At 40.3% G+C, this 15800-nt stretch overlaps 1 protein-coding gene across 3 annotated transcripts in view; it reads right to left on the bottom strand.

The window, feature by feature from the left end:
* Positions 1-1952: 1952 nt before the first annotated feature.
* Positions 1953-15800, bottom strand: part of NIP7 (nucleolar pre-rRNA processing protein NIP7) — a 68953-nt gene continuing 55105 nt past the window's right edge. Inside the window, exons 5-7 of one of the 3 annotated variants that reach the window (XR_005780801.1) lie at positions 10319-10417; positions 9659-9687; positions 1953-2000 (exon numbers count right to left, since the gene is read on the bottom strand). The gene's annotated coding sequence lies outside the window, so the exon portion shown is untranslated. Of the gene's footprint in view, positions 2001-9658; positions 9688-10317; positions 10418-15800 lie in introns of those variants that run through there. The other 2 variants (XR_005780802.1, XM_040442944.1) reach the window with 2 other exon arrangements.

Below are 15800 nucleotides of genomic sequence, written 5' to 3'. Positions count from 1 at the left end.
CCAGCCTGGTTGATGTGCATTATCCTAAACTACTCTTTTTTAACTGCCATCACAACTGACATGTAATGTCAGTTTCATCATGTCACTCTCCCAGACTCTCCACAATCCATCCCAACCTCTTTTACTAATATTTTCCACCATTCCTTTTATAAGACTTGTGTGCCAGCCACTGACTCCTAAATCTGCTGGTAAGAAAACCATTTCTGTGATCAGACCAGATCCACCCACCTTCTTCCTTCCAAAGCCTACTCACTTTGAATTCCTGGGATTCTTTTTCACAAATTCTCCTGCCATTCCAAGCTCCAGTGGTCCCATCTCCTTACAGTACCTCAACATATTACTATTTCAGGAATCCCCTGTATCTGTAAATCTTAACTTCCCATAGTTACCTTCCAAATGAGACTGAATCATGAGAGAAATCCCATATGACTCAGGCTATTCCACAAACTACATTCTAATATTTACATTCATTTCAGAGATATTTACTGAACATTTACTGTGCCACAAGTACTGTGATAGGCTGTGACAGTAAGATAACATAAGAAACAAGCCTTTCAAAAGAAACAAAAATATTTACGTCTACATAAATTTATCATGGCAAGAGGAATTAGGATCACAATTTAGCTCATGACCTGAGCTAAAATCAAGAGTTGGACACTTAATCAACAGAGCCACCCAGTTGCCACAAAGTGTTTTTTAAATTAATATTTAAATTTCCATTTTAGAATTTCAAACAGGTGCATTGAAAGAATAATAAAATGAACTCCCATGTACTTTTAACTTAGATCTACTAATTGTTAATATTTTTTCCATATGTGATTTCTTCCATATCAAATAATGTTAATAATGTTGTTAATAATGTTAGACCAAAAATAAATAAATAAATAATGTTAGACCATTTCAGAACAAGTTGCAGATGATATGACCCTTTACCTTCAAATAATTATGTATCTCCTAAGAATAAGAATGTACTCTTACGTAACCCTAGTATGATTTTCAAATTCAGGGAATTAATATTCATACAAATCCTGGATCATGTATTGTATTTACTTATGTCTCCTTAGTGTCCTTGAATCAGGTACATTTCTTCAGTCTCTTACTTTGAAAACATTGACTTTAAATTTTAAAAATTATTTTAGAGAGACAGCGAGAGCAGGGGAGGGGGCAGAGGGAAAGAGCAAGAATCTTAAGCAGACACCATGCTCAGTGCAGAACCCAATGTTGGGCTCGATCCCACAACCCTGGGATCATGACCTGGGCCAAAACCCAACAGTCAGATGCTCAATCAACTGAGCCACCCAGGCACACCAAGACACTGACATTTTTTGCAAGTATGACCTGAGATTGAATTGGATTCAGAAAAATATTGTGGCCTAAATGTATTGATTATAAGTTCATATTCAAAATTACCATGTGTTAGCCAGAAAGTCCAGCTTGGAAGCCCTGCCCCTGCCACTCACAAACTTAGTAATATTAGGCAGCTTTCTTGATCTCTTTTTTTCCCAAGTGAATACCCAACTGTTCCAACACCATTTGGTGAAAACATAATTCCCCAATGAATTGTTTTCCTGTCTTTCTTGAAAGTGGCTTGTCCATATAAGTGTGGGTCTTTAACTGAACTTTCTAGTCCGTTCCAGTGATTTGTCTGTCCTAATGCCAATTCCACACTGTCTTGATTACTATAGTTTTGTAGTAAGACTTGTAAATCCTTCAGTTTTGCTCTTATTTTTCAAAATTGTTTCTGCTATTTTAAATCTTATGTATTTCCATATAAATTTTTTTTTAATTTTTTTTTTCAACTTTTATTTATTTTTGGGACAGAGAGAGACAGAGCATGAACGGGGGAGGGGCAGAGAGAGAGGGAGACACGGAATCGGAAACAGGCTCCAGGCTCTGAGCCATCAGCCCAGAGCCCGACGCGGGGCTCGAACTCACGGACCGCGAGATCGTGACCTGGCTGAAGTCGGACGCTTAACCGACTGCGCCACCCAGGCAACCCTTCCATATAAATTTTAAAATCAGTTTGTTGAATCAAGTAAAAAGTTAATGTCACCAGTGATAAATCATGTTGATAGCATGGTATGTGATGAGGAGACCACTTTATCACTATGACATTCTTCCCAAAAACCCATAACCACAGTGTAAGCATGGGAAAAACATTAGGCAAGCCCAAATTGAGGGGCATTCAACAAAATACCTGACCAGTATTCCTCAAAACTGTCAAGCTTATTAAAAACAATAAAACAAGGAAACACTTAGAAATTGTCATACACCTAAGTAGACTAAGGATATACGACAACTAAATGCAATGTAATATCCTGGATTGAATCGTAGAACAAAAAAAAGAACATTAGGGAAAAAAACAGTGAAGTCCAGGTAAAGTAACTAATGTAACAGTGTTGATTTCTTAGTTTTTACAGATGTACGATAGTAAATGTAAGATGTTAATATTATGGGAAGCTGTCTGAGGGGTATACAAGTACACTCTGTACTATTTTTGCAATTTTCTTGTAAATCTAAAATTATTTTTAAATCAGCCTGTTAATTCTATAAATCAGCTTATAGACGAACATATAAACATATTAACAGCCTTGACTCTCCCAATCCACAAACGTGGTATACTGCTTCATTATTTGAATCTTATTTTAATTTGTAGTTTTTGGCATAAAGGTCTTTTGCATCTTTTGTTAAATTTATTCCTAAATGTTTTACAAATGGGAGTTATTTCAGTTTCCAATTGTTTGCAGCTGTAACAGAGAAATATAATTGATTTTGTACATTGACTTAGTATCCTGTGATCTTGCTAAATTCACTTAGAGTTCTAGTGGTTGTTTTGTGTATTTCTTAGAATAACTTATGTAGCAATCATGCTATCTGCTAATAGGGACAATTTTACTTCCTCCTTTCTAATCTGTGTATTTTTTTTTCTTGCCTTATTTCACTGGCTGTGACTTCTAGTACAACATTAAATAAAAACGGTGAAATGAGCATCCTTGCCTTGTTCCCAAATGTAGGAGGAAAGCATTCAAGTCTTCCATGATTAAATATGATATTGTCTATAGGTTTTTCAGTTGATGTCCTTCATCAGAAGGAACAAGGCAGAATTCCCCTAGATTCCTAGTTTCCTATTTTTTTTATCATAAAAGGATATTGAATCCTGTCAAATATATATATTTTGCATCTTTTGGGATGATCATATGATTTTTCCTCCTTTATTGTGTTAATATGGTGAATTACTTTGAATGGTTTTCAAAAATTTAACCATCTTTGGGGCACCTAGGTGGCTCAGTCGGTTAAGCATTCGACTTTGGCTCAGCTCATGATCTCATGGTTCATGAGTTGGAGCCTCACGTCAGGTTCTTCTGTGCTGACAGCTCAGAGCCTGGAGCCACCTTCAGAGTCTATGTCTCCCTCTCTTTTTGCCCCTCCCCTGCTCACTCTCTGCCTCTCTCTCTGTGTCTTTCAAAAATAAATAAGCATTTTAAAAAATGTTAAAAAACCATCTTTGCATTCCTGGGATGAACTCCAGTTGGTTATGACGTTAGCCTTTTCTATATATTGCCGGATTTAATTCACTAGTATTTTGTAAAGATCTTTGCATCTGGAGTGCGTGCCTGGGTGGCTCAATCAGTTAAGCATCCGACTCTTGATTTTGGCTAAGGTCATGGTCTCACAGTCGTGGGATTCAGCCCCATGTTGGGCTTCATGGGCGCTGAGTGTGGAGTCTGCTTGGGATTCTCTCTCTCTCTCTCTCTCTCTCTCTCTCTCTCTCTCCCTCTCTCAAAATAAATAAACATAAAAAAAAATTTTTCCCTCTATATTCATGAGGAATATTGGCTGTAATTTTCTATTCTTGAATGCCCTTGATAGTTTTCTCCAAACTTTTTGATACTTACTGAGTTACTACAGCTAAGTACTGTGTCAACATGAGTATTAAACAAAGACTCAACACAGTGCCTGCCACAGAGAGTCCTCAGTAAATGCTGGCTATTTTGGTGTTATTGTTTCTAGATGCTATAAATAAGACCCACCTTCTAAAGAAACTTACTAAGAGAAAGGTGGCACATATAAAACATTGTTATTTATTATTATCAGGGTTCCTGGGTGGCTCAGTTGGTTAAGCATCCGACTTCAGCTCAGGTCATGATCTCACTACTCATGAGTTGGAGTCCCGCATCAGCTCTGTACTGACACCTCAAAGCCTGAAGCCTGCTTCAGATTCTGTCTCCGTCTCTCTGCCCCTTCTCTGCTTGTGCTCTGTCTCAAATATAAAATAAAACATTTAAAAAATATTTTTATTATTACTATTATTATTGTTATTTTAAGTAGGCCTCATGCCCAGAGTGGAGCCCAACGCAGGGCTTGAATTCACAACTCTGAGATCAAGGCCTGAGCTGGGATCAAGAGGTGAATGCTTAACTAACTGAGCCATCCAGGCACCCCACCACATAAAACATTTTGAGCATTAACATTTTACTTTTGCTGTGTCATGTACTAGAAAATCTTCTCCCTGCTCTTCAGGGGCATGATCCAAAATTTATCACAGACAACAGTAGGATCAGTGTGTGAGTACTGCTCCAGGGAAGTCCTTATTTACCTTGCAAGCTCATTCTACTGTTTTTGTATAAATAGTGGAATTGGAACAGGAAATTCTCAAGGAAAACACTGTGCGTGCTCCATGTGAATAGAGCAAGAAACAAGGATTCTGTCTCATTTTTTGCAGACATCAAATATACCTCCTGTGTTCTCATTCCTTCTTGCAGGGGCTGCAGGGGTCCCCTTTCCTGTTCCAGGCATGGAATACGATGAGGTGGCCCTCAAATTTGTTCTTGCCCTTCTCAATGTATTATGTTTCCCCGCCAGAGGAAAGACAAACTCTTAAAGCCATCATAGTCCAACACTCTTCTTCCCTTCCTAGGGTCAAGCCTGGGTCATCCAGTGTCAGGGAAGCTTCAGGAAGTTGATGCAAAGTTAGAAGCCCATATCCTCCAGGGTATGGTTTTGGGGAGGGTTTGCTTGCAAGCATGCTTGAGTTGTTCCAACCCTCAGTTCAGCCAGACCTCCCTGGCCTGTTGGGTGGACCCTCCTGGAGCTTACCCAGGACCATCCTACTCAGTCTTATGCCATTGGGGCCCAACCCCCAACAGCCCAGCCCAGTCTCATTTCTAGAAACGAAAGAAACAATCCCTGTGTAAATAGCCATTAACAGGGACGCTTTTCTACCCTGGGTAGATTTTCCTGGCCTCAGAACACCAACTTTTTTTTTTTCCTGCTGGTATATGTTAATTTATTCTTAACATGTAATAAATGCATTCACATGTTTCAAAAAGAAAAAAAATGTGTGTATAAGTAGATGTGTGTGTCTATTTATAATAATGTGTATATAAATATAAGCAAATTACCCTTCATATGGGATGTATTGATTTACACACCTACCCACAATGTGTGAGGATGTGTGCTTTTATAAAACCTTACCAATAGTGTGTGTGATCAATAGACCAATAAAACAAAACAGAGACCTAAAATACAATCAACGTATTGTAGGGGCAATGTCCAGCTGGTTCATTTGGTAGACATGTGATTCTTGATCTCAGATTCATGAGTTCAAACCCCATGATGGGACTAGGGATTACTTTAAAAAAAAGAATAGAAGGGGCACCTGGGTGGTTCAGTCGGTTAAGCGGCCGACTTCGGCTCAGGTCATGATCTCACGGTCCGTGAGTTCGAGCCCCGCGTCGGGCTCTGTGCTGACAGCTCAGAGCCTGGAGCCTGTTTCAGATTCTGTGTCTCCCTCTCTCTCTGCCCCTCCCCTGTTCATGCTCTGTCTCTCTCTGTCTCAAAAATAAATAAACGTTAAAAAAAATTAAAAAAAAAAAAAAAGAATAGAAGATGAGGTAAAGGGACGCCTGGGTGTCTCAGTCAGTTAAATGTCTGACTTCAGCTCAGGTCATGATCTCACGGTTTATGAGTTCGAGCCCCACATGGGGCTCTATGCTGATAGCTCAGAGCCTGGATCCTGCTTCGGATTCTGTGTCCCCCTCTCTCTCCCCTTCCCCCATTCATGCGCTGTCTCTCTGTCTCTCAAAAATGAATAAACGTTAAAAAAAATTAAAAAAAAAAAAGAAGACGAGGTAAAAATGTCATCTTAAATCACTGAGGAAAAGGGGGGGGGCTTTTACAGTGCTGAAACAAAATAATAATTAAATAATGTTTTTCCAGGAATTTTTCCAGAAAAAAAATTCTGGAAAATAATAATTTGGCTACATATCCATTTGGCAGGAGAAACTCTAGCCTGATCAAAGATTTAAACATAAGAAATAAAGAAAAAAAAAAAAAAGACTATCGGGGAGCCTGGGTGGCTCAGTGGGTTAAGCGTCTGCCTTCATCTTGGCACATGATCTTACAGTTTGTGAGTTCGAGCCCCATGTCAGGCTCTGTGCGGACAGCTCAGAGCCTGTTGCCTGCTTTGGAGTCTATGTCTCCCTCTCTCTCTGCCCCTCTCTGCCCCTCATTCTGTCTCTCTCTCTCTCTCAAAAATAAATAAACATTAAAAAAAATCATCATTTTTCCATAAACACAATTTCCTTTAGGATGGTTTTGCCCTAGGAATTCTCCAATTGTCTTTGGTCAATGGCCTTTATCCAGTCTGTTGAGTAGCAAGGCACATAAAGTTACTTTGTGATTAGATTAACTGCTAATATATTTTTAAGATCCTCTTTATAAAGATATTATTTATGTGCACTAATATACTTTGTATTAACCATCATACACATGTATTTAAGTAGAAACTTTCTCATGGGTGAGGCTGGAGAAGTAAACAATGGCTATGGATTAACTGATAATTTTTTTTAAGATCTATTTATTGGGGTGCCTGGGTGGCTAGGTCGGTTAAGCGTCCGACTTCGGCTCAGGTCATGATCTCACGGTCTGTGGGTTCGAGCCCTGCGTTGGGCTCTGTGCTGACAGCTCAGAGCCTGGAGCCTGTTTCAGATTCTGGGTCTCCCTCTCTCTGCTCCTCCTCTGTTCATGCTCTGTCTCTCTCTGTCTCAAAAATAAATAAACGTTAAAAAAAAATTAAAAAAAAAAAGATCTATTTATTTATTTCTGTGAGTAATCTCTACACCCAACATGAGGCCCGAACTCACAATCCCTAGATCAAGAGTCACATGCTATTCCAACTAAGCCAGCCAGGAGCCCCTAAATGGTAAATTAAAAAATTAAGATAAGGGACAGTAGAAGGGGCAATTTTTTAATTTAATTTTTTAAGTCCCTAATACATTCACATAGTTCAGAACTTAAAAAAAAAGTAAACATCTCAATAAAAAGTCTCCTGCCCACCTTTTCTCCCCATTTTCCATCCGCCCACCCCAGATAATTATTTAATGATTTTTGTGTGTAACCATCCTGAGTTTCTCCATGAAAATGCTAGTAAATATAAATATTTACACTTAGCTTACTCACTTTTATAGAAAGAGTAGCAAAAAAACATACAGTTCTGTATCTTGGTTTTTTTGTTTGTTTGTTTGACTTAATGACATCTTAGAAATCTTTACATACTAATACATAGATAGCTTCCTCATTTGTTTTTACAAGCTGGATAGTTTTCCATAGTTAATATTCATTGTTTGATATGAATGTTTCATAATTTAACTGGTCTCCTACTGATGGAGATTTAGATTTCCAGTCTTTTGAAATTACAAACAATGCTGTAATTAATAACCTAGATCTTACATCATTATATACATGTAGAATAAGAAATGAGACTTCTAGGTCAAAAGCATACACATTTGTAGGGTGAGCAATTTGCACCAGTTTATATTTTCACTGGCAATGATGTAAATGACTGCTTCCTCACACACCCACAGATAGAGTATGTTATCAAAGTGTTTGAATTTTACCAACCTGACATTTAACTTTAAAAAATAAAAATTTTAAGTTTATTTATTTATTTTGAGAAAGAGAGAGAGAGAGAGAGAGAGAGAGAGAGAGAGAGAGAGAGAGAGTAAACATGAGTGGGGAAAGGGCAGAGGGAGAGGGAGAGAGAGAATCCCATACACAGAGCCTGACTTGGGGCTCGATCTCATGAATGGTGGGATCATGACCTAAGCCGAAACCAAGAGTCAAATGCTTAACCAACTGAGCCACCCAGGTGCCCCACAAATCTGGCATTTTAATAAATGATATCACACTATAGTTTTGATTTGTGTTACTCTTCTTATGTGTGAGGTTGAACATCTATATAGTTAAGATTCAGAAAGGAATTTATCAACTTTCTATCTAGATCAACTGCTGAAAAATAATCCTAATAGCCAAGAATTTCTTTTGAGATGAGGTGTTTTACTTCCTACATGCCAAGCATGAGTCTACCTTAGGGGATATTCCCTCTACCTGGAATGGTCTCCCACTCTGATTTCACATTTAGATTATATCTCTCTAATTTCAAGTTAAATGTCACCCCCTTGGTGAAGCTTATGTGAGCTACCTCATCATAAGTGGCTATCCGTCCTGTTTTCTTTCTCTCCATAGAACTCATGGCTACACATAATATTTTTCTGATTTATATGCTGATTGATCTGTTTGCACACCATGGTTGTCCCAGTATTTTGGCACATAGTAGGTGCTTAATAACTATCTGTTGAATAGATAAATGCCCAGCTTCTGGAATGAGGGAGAAGGGGTTAAGTTTCTAAATAGAGTTTTCTGAAACTTGAGTGTGGGAAAGGAATTTGGCCTTGCCACTGGATTAAGAATGCCTACAGGCAGCCCCTAACCCTGGAACTTTATTCTTAAAGCATTTTAACTTCATGCTAACTTTGAGCCGTGGACGTGAGACCCACCCATGGTTAAGTTCAGGTTAGGTTTGGGACACTGGGATATTTTCTTTCATCCATAATCACTGGATCAAGGCCTATAAATCAAATAGTTAAGACACAAAACACAAACAAGGTCGTAATTTGTTTCTTCCTGCCCTCTGTTTTTCTTGGCATGGAAAAACTCAAGCTTTTCCTGACTGGGGATGGGTAATGACACTGGGGGGTGATTCATTAAAAGTGGCCTGAGTAACTGGCCTTTTATTTCTTCTCATTCTTTCCCTTTATTGTCCCAATTCATGTAAGGAAACACATTGAATAAAATAATTCTCTTGCTGATAAAGAACTTTCCCTTGACTCTTTGTTCATTTGCAGTTATATGTTCCCAGAATCAAAATCTTAGTGCTAGGGAGGCCAAAGTGGCTAAGGGTAGAAGCAGTGTATATTTCTAATAGAGAAGGAAGGCCAAGAATCCTGGCTTTTTTTTTTTTTTTTTTTTTTTTTTTTTCTAGAGAGAAAGAAAGAGCATGCTCAGAAGGGACAGAGAGAGAAGGAGAGAGAGAGAATCCCAAGCAGGCTCCATGCTGTCAGCATGGGGCCCCATGTAGGGCTCAATCTCACAAACCGTGAGAGCATGACCTGAGCTGAAATCAAGAGTAGGATGCTTAACCGACTGAGTCACCCCTGTGCCCCAAGAACCCTGGCTTTGGAAGCCACTGCTTTTACCTCCTCTTCTTAACAAAGCTGCCTATTCTATTAGAAAAGTGTTCCAGTCCCCAGGGAATCTAGCAGGAGTTAGGGAGTCCCTCATCTCTAAACTGGGTGTCACAGTATCAGTACTTTCCTCTCAAACGAGTGCCTTTAATGTCAACCATTCCTAAGGCCAGAAAAGAGAAAAGACAGTGATAACAACTAAAAATATTCAATTTCATAGTATTCAATTCAAAATATTCAATTTCATAGGGCATAATACCAAGAGAAATAGCAGAGTATACTATATTCATCTTTTACACTCCACACTGCTGTTTTATTTGAAGTATTTTTTATGTTTTTTGTAAATAAAGAATAAATTCTAAAATATGTAAAAAAAAAAAAAAAAAAAAAGGCTGGACAATAATTGACCAAAAGGCTAACAATAGCTATATCAGGGTTGAGGGCTTGGAGTCTATTTTCATTTTCACGTTTGTCCTCGTCTGAATCTTTTTAGTTCTTTTCACAGATTGTGCATTACTTTTGTGATTAAAAAGAAGTAATAATAAAATGTGCTTTTATTTAAGTTGGTTTGTGTGCCCTGACCTCCTGCACCTCTCTGTGGAAGCGGAGCAATTTATTTTCCAAGAGGTGGGCATAGAAGGGCACGAGTGGGACTGCAATCCGGGTTAGGGCGAGGCTGTGGAAAAATACCAGTGATGCCTCACGCTCAGCACGGCTCTGGTGAAGGCCACTAGTAAGTCACCCCTCCTTCATTCTCTTCCCCCTCCATGTGAAATAATCCCAGTTCCTCTCACCTGTTGTCGTAAATCTGTTGTACATCTCTGAGCCTGCTCCTAGCGCCCCACCATCCCTGTGGATTCCCAAGGCAAGCAGCTCCTCCATGGGGGACGCGTCTAGGAAAGAGAGAGTGAGAAGATGAATCTGTGGGTCTCTGATGTTCTAAATTGGTGGTTCTTCCTGACTCTCGAGAAGGGACCTCAAAAGACAACATGCCTCCTACCGACCGAGGCTCTGATCAATTAGGGGTCTAGGTAGTCAGGAGATGGATTATCTGCTAATATGGCTAGATGCTTGGTTGGAGAATGTGGCTCAGTAGGATTCCTTGTACCCTAATGAAACAGACTTTCCTACCAATCCCGGGCAGCAGTGAACAAGGCACCCTCCCTGTGAGGAGTGAGACAAGAACTTGTGCTCCCTCCCAGGATCATAGTCCCAAGACACTAGGAAGAGGAATACACTGGTGACTCATGCCTGGTTTCTCCTAGTGTTCCTCCTTCCCTAAGTGCAGAAGGAGAGAGGCAAAAAGAGGGGCCTGGACATGAGTGCTGATGACCCTCTACAGGAAGGAAATACATGGAGTGGGAAGAAAGCATTCTCCTCTCCCAAAGTTCTTACTATTTCTTGGATTATAGAACACTTTGAGGATATGAAGCAAGCTATAAACCACCACCTCAGAAAAGTGCACATATGTCCTGGACTTTGCTGGTAATGGTTTATATCTGCCTGTCTTTCCCTTTCTTCTAGAACCCCCATTTTCCTCAGAGGAACTGTTCCTCTTCTAGTCTATGTGAAGCTATGCAAGCTGCCAATCAGTATGTTCCACCTCCCCTTGCTTACAGGTGGGACATGTGATCCAATCTATTTAATCAGAGAAGCTCCTGTCCCTCTGCCCCGGGGCGGGGCGGGGCGGGGGGGGGGGTGCACGTTGGGGAAGACCCCTTGTTATTAAAGGAATATTAAACTGGAGAAAAGTAAAGCCTGGGGCTGTCCATCGCTATTTTGTCTGACTAGTGGAGTCTCAAGAGTGGAGGCCAACAAGGGGTGCCTGGCTGGCTCAGTCTAAAAAGCATGGGACTCTTGATCTCCCAGTTGTGAGTTCTAGCCCCAGGGGGGGTGTATAGAGATTACTTAAAAATGAAAAATCTTAAAAAAAAAAAAAAAAAAAAGGAATAGAGCCCAACAAAGTGGAAAGGTGCCCTCAGGACAGTGTTAAACCCTTGAATCTGGTCACAAAGAAAACCTAAACATAAATGAACCACATAATTTCCTTTTTTTTTCTTTCCCCTCAAGCTAGTGTGTGAGGTAGGTTTCTGTACCTTGCAACATACGTGCCCACATAATAGAACTTGGCCTCCACTTTCCAGGGGTGGTCAGACTCTGAAGCTCAGGCCTCCACTGGCCATTCAGAGCCCTGTTAGCGGTACCCTTTATACATTTGAAAATTGATCAAGTGAGGTAAGAGATTCAGATACATCAGATTACTGCATTTGGGGAGGCAGTACTTCCTTCTTCATGTTGGCTCCATTTCTGCCTCGCAGCACCTCGAAAACCCCAAACCCCACCGAAAGCACCAACCAGAGGGCACACAGCTGGAGAGAAAACAGGCAGTGTGGGTGTGTTGGAATGCAGGAGATTCTGGGAGGAAGAGGAAGACACTGGCTACTCATGCCCAGCTTCACCTGAAAAATTCGTACTGTATTATATAACTTAAAAAAAAAAATCTCTTTCAACTGCAAAATTTCAAAATTCTTTCCCCAAATCTTAAGAACGTAAAAAAAATCTCCAACTCCCCAAATTAGGATTTGTACTGCTGGCGTGAGCTTTTCCCCTCAAGACCATATAGATTGGCTTTCCCATGGATTTAGGATCAAAGGGCTCCTTCGGGTTATGTATTCCTTTGAAACGAATTCAAAGGCATGCATTTCCAAAGTGCAGGGGGAGCTGAAAAGCCTTCATCCTTGCTGAATGAATCAGCATCCTGGGAGCACAGGTGACTCGTCCTGACCCATCCCTTCACTGTCTGATAAGCCCAAAGGTCATAGCTCTGAACTTGACCCCACTTTTCCTTCTTCCTGCCCCTTTTCTGGGTTTTCTGATAAGGTGCCCTAAGTCAGCTGTGACACTGTTTTCTCTCTCTGCAAACATAGTCCCCAGGGCGTGCACTCTGACTGTGAGCTCCCCAGCTGCTTCCAGCTCTCCCTCTGCCCACAGCCCTTTAATTGCTGCATTCCAACAAATTAGCCATGTGACAGAAGATTATTTTTAACTTCAATAGAGCAGCTCCCTCTCTTTTAATATATCATGCTTGGCCCACATTCCCTCGGTGAAAAGGGCACCATCGGCTACTTCTGAGAACTTTTAATTACTCCAATTGTTTGCAAACCTCTTAGAAGCTTGGGGGAAAAAATTTTCTTCTCCTTTCCCAGTTTTCCCATTTCCTATTTAACGGGAGCTGAGGCTGAGTCCAACCTGGAGACTTACCAGCTTCAACAGGTCTCCTCAAATCTCTTCCAGCCCCCTCTACCTGTCCTCCTCCACAGGACTTTTCTTCCTTCCTTCCTTCCTTCCTTCCTTCCTTCCTTCCTTCCTCCCTCCCTCCCTCCCTCTCTCTCTCTCTTTCTCTCTCTCTCTTTCTCTCTCTTTCTTTGAAGTGCAAATCCACTGGGAGAATGAAGGGAGGGCAAGTTCCAGAGTCACAGGAACTGCATCCCAATGACACATGGAGCCTGGAAGGCAGCAGGAATGGACAGGGGTTGGTGCCTGTGGCCTTAGGAAGACTGAGCCCTCAGCATCTTCTAGGTCTTGGGATCCTGCAAGAGGGTCCTAATGATTGAGCTGATTCTGAGTCTAAGCCTTCCAAATTTGAGTAAACCACACAGACCAATGAGCATCTCATTGACAATCACATGGACTAAAAGCCTTCTCCAATTTTTCTGAATGTTCTAAGTCCATGATACTTCTCTAATCTCAGGAGGCCAAGTGGGCTATGTGGCCAGAAATGATTGGTATTGTATCAACTACCTTCACCTAGAAAGGTAGAGATCGAGTTTCATTTTGAGTCTCCCCAAAACCGAGAAATGTGCAATTTCTTTTACCTGAGATTTGCAAAGTAATTCAGATAGGTTCTATCAGTATGGAATCATTCCAGATATTATCTATGCTTTATGCATTTTGATGCACAGTGAATTATAAAAAGATAGGTGTGTGTGTGTGTGTGTGTGTGTGTGTGTATGTGTGTATGTGAGAGAGAGAGAAAGAGAGAGACAGAGAGAGAGACAGAGAGACAGACAGAGAGAATGGGGGGTTGTTGTGTATTAGTAAAAGGGAAGAAAAAGTGTTCCAGGCAGTGGGAACAGCATATATGCAAGCTGTTGGGTAGGAAAAAGGAGTGTGTTTTGGGAATTTTAAAAAGCCAATGTGACTAGAATCTACAGAGAGTAACACATTATGCTCCAAGAGCCCAGTTCTTTGAACTTTTTAAAATTGAGGTATATTTTACCTAAAATTAAATTCAAATATTTTAGTGTATAGATCAGTGAGTTTTGACAACTGCAAACGCTGCCACCCAAATCCAGATTCAACCTTTTCCAAGTCTTCAGAAAGTTCCCTAGTACCCCTGTCTAGTCAATGCCCCAACCTCGGGCAGCTGCTATTCTGATTTCTATCACCATAAATTTAACTTGTTTGTCCTTGATTTAGCAGCATATAAATGGGATCATACAGTATGTGTTTTTTTGTGTGCACTTCTTTCTACAATACATCATCTGGATTGTTCCAACAGTTCCAATCTGTATGGTGTTTTTCTGTTGGATTTACAGGAATATGTGGTGATAAGGTCAAGCCTAACCAGAACAACTTCATTAATGATAGATTTCCCTAGCATGGGTTCAAGTCACCTGTCATAGACCACAGTAATGCCATTGAGACATGGCAAGGCACTTTTGATTTTAAAAAGGTTGGCAACGGGGAGCCTGGGTGGCTCAGATGGTTAAACGTCCAACTTCGGCTCAGGTCATGATCTCGTGGTTCACGGGTTCGAGCCCCACGTTGGGCTCTATGCTGACAGCTCAGAGCCTGGAGTCTACTTCAGATTTTGTGTTTCCCTCTCTTTCTGCTTCTCCCCCATTCGTGCTCTCTCTCTTTCTCAAAAATAAATAAATATTTAAAAAAAAAAAAAAAGGTTGGCAAATGTACCTCACCCTTTGATCCAGCCATTCTGGATTTAGGAGTTTCTCTTACAGATAGATATCCTCACACATGTGTCACATGATATTTGTGGATGAATATGAATGAAAGGATTATTTTTCATAGTCAAGGATTAGAAACAAACTTATAAACATCCGTAGGGATCTGATTAAGTAAATAGTAAGTAATCCAGACAATGGAACACTATATGGTCATGAGAAAAAAATGAGGAGTTTCCTCAGGTCCTGAAACGAGATGCTCTCCAAAATGAAAATAGCCAGGTGCAGAAGAGCAGGTGTACTCATTCGCTTACTAAACAGATTTTTAGGGAGAGACTGCAATGTTCCAGACACCATGCTACATGCCAAAGATACAACATTATACAGAATAAAATCCCAGGGTGCCTGGCTGGCTCTGTCAGTAGAACATGCAACTCTTGATCTCGGGGTTGTGAGTTCAAGTCCTACATTGGGTGTAGAGCTTACTTAAAAAAATTAAAATCTTAAAAAAAAAAAAAAAGAATAAAATCCCTTCTCTCATGGAACTTGCTTTCTAGTGGCAGGGGTGGTAGAAAAAAATAAACAAATGAAAAATATATTTGTATAGTGTGCTATCATTAATGTAAAATGAAAGAATGAAAGGGGGGGAAGAAAACATAAATGTGTTCTTTTATTTTATTTATTTATTTATTTATTTATTTATTTATTTATTTATTTTTAATGTTTATTTATATTTGAGAAAGAGAGAGAGGCAGAGCGCAAGCAGGGGAGGGGATGAGAGAGACGGAGTCAGAATCTGATGTAGGCTCCAGGCTCTGAGCTGTCAGCACAGAGCCCGACACAGGACTTGAACTCATGATCTGTGAGATCGTGACCTGAGCCGAAGTAGGACGCTTAACCACCTGAGCCACTCAAGCACCCCCGTATTTTTATTATTTTTTTTAAGATTTTATTTTTAAGTAATCTCTACACTCAATCTGGGGCCCAACTCATAACTCCAAGATCAAGAGTCACAAGCTCCACCCACTGAGCCAGCCAAGTGCCCCACAAATGTGTTCTTTTAACTCTGCACAAAGTATCTATCTCAGAAAAGACACCCCAGAAACTGGTAGGACAGAGGAAGCGAGCTAGGAAGCTGCAGGATGAAGACAGAACAAATGTCATTTAATGTTCTGTGTATCTTCTGACTTTAAATTATTGAATGGGTTATCTAATCCAGAATTAATGGATATAATTACAATATTTTGATCAAGTTGGAAGAAGTGTTTGGCAGCATTGCCCAGCACCTGGGCCCTCAAGTGGTGGGAAATGC

The sequence above is a fragment of the Herpailurus yagouaroundi genome, unplaced genomic scaffold (genome assembly GCF_014898765.1).
Source record: "Herpailurus yagouaroundi ecotype Mexico unplaced genomic scaffold, PumYag 190, whole genome shotgun sequence".
NCBI classification, from domain to species: domain Eukaryota; kingdom Metazoa; phylum Chordata; class Mammalia; order Carnivora; family Felidae; genus Herpailurus; species Herpailurus yagouaroundi.
The sequence above is the reverse complement of the archived record's forward strand: the minus strand, read 5'-3'. Positions and strand labels throughout refer to the sequence as shown.